At 43.0% G+C, this 2,853-nt stretch overlaps 1 non-coding gene across 1 annotated transcript; it reads right to left on the bottom strand.

The window, feature by feature from the left end:
* Positions 1 to 2,247: 2,247 nt before the first annotated feature.
* LOC146835180 (U5 spliceosomal RNA) lies at positions 2,248 to 2,363 on the bottom strand. Its single transcript, XR_014960902.1, has one exon. It is a non-coding gene; the product is annotated as a U5 spliceosomal RNA (small nuclear RNA).
* Between the last annotated feature and the right edge of the window lie 490 nt (positions 2,364 to 2,853).

Below are 2,853 nucleotides of genomic sequence, written 5' to 3'. Positions count from 1 at the left end.
CAAACGGTTTAGGCTTGCATTTTAGTTGTTCGAAAGAAGTTCCCTTCCAACAAACTGACAAGGAAAACATAGTATGTACACCCATACTGAGTGCTGTTATTTTATGTTACTTAAACGCACATGCGGTTTCTATTAAAAAAAAAAAAGACAAGGCGGCGCGATTTATTTTAAGACGTGGCATTCCCCAACTGCTATACACACAGCAGCACACAGGAGGCAAAATAGAGTTGTATTTTGAAAGGGGCAAATTTAAAAGTCACTGCCTGTATTGTCATTCACATTTTACTGTGTGTGTTACTTCCACGTGTACACAAAATCGTTGAACTGACAGCTTTTAGAAATGAAGTTCCCTTCCAACAAACTGACAAGGAAAACATAGTATGTACACCCATACTGAGTGCTGTTATTTTATGTTACTTAAACGCACATGCGGTTTCTATAAAAAAAAAAAAAAGACAAGGCGGCACGATTTATTTTAAGACGTGGCATTCCCCAACTGCTATACACACAGCAGCAAACAGGAGGCAAAATACAGTTGTATTTTGAAAGGGGCTAATTTAAAAGTCACTGCCTGTATTGTCATCAGGCGCGCAACACCCATTGGACTCACAGGGCTTCAGCCACCCCCCCCCCCGTCCCCCGTCGTGTGTGGCAGCCCGGGATGAGACACCTTCCCGGGCAAAAAAGCAGCCGCACCCGAGCACTTCACAGGTCTTTAAAAGACCATTTGCATGTTAATGAGGCCTCGCTGTTGTTTCACCCCTTCTAAGAGCCCCTGCAGCTCCACTCTGCCTATTGCTTAAAGTTCAGCCCCCCCCCCGAAATTTTTGCTCAGCCCCCCCCGAAATTTTTGCTCAGCCCCCCCCGAAATCTGGCTCTAGTTGCGCTTCTGATTGTCATTCACATTTTACTATGTGCGTTACTTCCACGTGTATACAAAATCGTTGAACTGACAGCTTTTAGAAATGATGAAGTTGCCAGATAGACTTCCTTCCTCTGTGGAGTTGTTTAGACTTCCTTCCTCTGTGGAGTTGCTGTCACCCCAATAACGTCTTTGCACATCCTCTGATCTAACGTGTATGAATCATTATTTTGAGCAATTATACAGATAGGGCTGTAGTGCCTAGAAGTGTCAGTGAGCTGTATCAGTAATATGCAGAATGTATTGTATATTTAAACCAGAACTGTTTACTCCTTTCATGATGTCATCTCGAGTGGTGCTCCCCCCACCACCACCCCAGGACAAAAGAACTGCATGTCACTTCCCGTCTTGTCACCAAGAACGTGTGAGGTTTTCGTCACGGAGTGTGATTCGCTCTAGCCCTAAAGCAGCACCCTCTCCCCTCTTAAAGTGAGATGGCTCTTCTGTGGCTGTGAGGAGGGAGACGGGCACACAGTGACTTTATTCAGCGGGAATTCCCTGCAGCCAGAGTACAATCTACTGTGCCACTGAAGGAAGGGGCGAAGCAAAGGTGGATAGCGGAAGTGTCACAGATGTCAAGCATTTGCAATGCAATAGGTCTCGCAGTTACGAGAGTTACAGCTATTGGCATTGTAAATAACAATGCCTTGTATTTATGTTTTTAAAACAAAAATAAAAGGCATTATTATTTGCTATGTCAATAGCTCAAACAAGCGTAAATGAGAGACCTATTGCATTGCAAATGCTTTTTTTTTGTTTTTTTGCATGCAGCACAATTACAACACAGGCCCAGATACAGCTAACATATAAGAAGCTTCTAGCAGGCGACTGTGAAGGCCATAAACCCCCCCCCCCCCCCCCCTTTCAGTGTGAACACAAGGGATTGTAAACATCAAGGGGCCTTCATGTGGAGCTCAAAGACCTCATAAATCAGGTGCTTATCTCTGGGAAGCTCATTCCTTAGCTGCCCTCTAAGCAGGGACAGGAAGGCAGGATTACGGTTCCAGCAACAAACAAGCATTTGCAATGCAATAGGTCTCGTATTTACACGAGTTTAAGCTATTGGCATTGTAAATGACAATGCCTTTTATTTAGGTTTTAAAAACAAAAATAAAAGGCATTGTCATTTGCAATGTCAATATCTCAAACTCGCGTAAATGCGAGACCTATTGCATTGCAAATGCTTGTTTATATTTCCCTCGTTCTCCATTGTCTAATTGTTCTCGCCAGAAAGTGCTACTCACAGCCCTTAAGAATAGTGCGACGTTGCTATCCCAGCACTTTAATACACTTTTAGTTTTATTCTTTCTTAAACTGAATTGGGTAGCTCTATCAGAGATAGAGCTTTCAAAAATTGAGTGAAACTCTTTAATGTTCCTCTCCACGGAAATCTTTAGTAAAAGGCGAAAGATTTATTCGGTTTGAAGAGAAACCAGAGTATGTTCAAACAATTAGTGTCCCAGAGACCGGAGGAAACACACCTCCTTGGACTTTCAGTGTGGGGCAGAAAATAAATGACAATTTCAAACATGTTCTAGAGAATACTTTTTTATTCATGTTTCGATCAAACTAAGTGGGAAAATTACTTTCAACTACATAAGAAGGAATATAAGTGACTGCGGATTTTGGGGATTGTGGGTATGTAAATAAGCCCTACTTGAACCCACGTGACAACAATTCTCAGTCACACGTGACCCTCGGGAGTGTAACAGGGTTTACATTCGATTCGTTGCTCTCGTTTGCTTTTCTGGGTATTACAATGCTATGCACGAGCATTAGTCTGCCTCCACTACACAGAGGCAGTTTTAAATAAATATTTAATTACCCGCGGGAACTTTAAATGATTTGCTAGGAGTAACAGGCTGTTGAGCCGAAGCCGGGACTCGAACCCGTTCTCCAGACTCGGCAGCTCTGGCTGATAAATCGCCCCT

Source organism: Triturus cristatus, chromosome 4_2, assembly GCF_964204655.1.
Source record: "Triturus cristatus chromosome 4_2, aTriCri1.1, whole genome shotgun sequence".
NCBI classification, from domain to species: Eukaryota; Metazoa; Chordata; class Amphibia; order Caudata; family Salamandridae; genus Triturus; species Triturus cristatus.
This window is presented reverse-complemented; position numbering and strand designations above follow the sequence as displayed.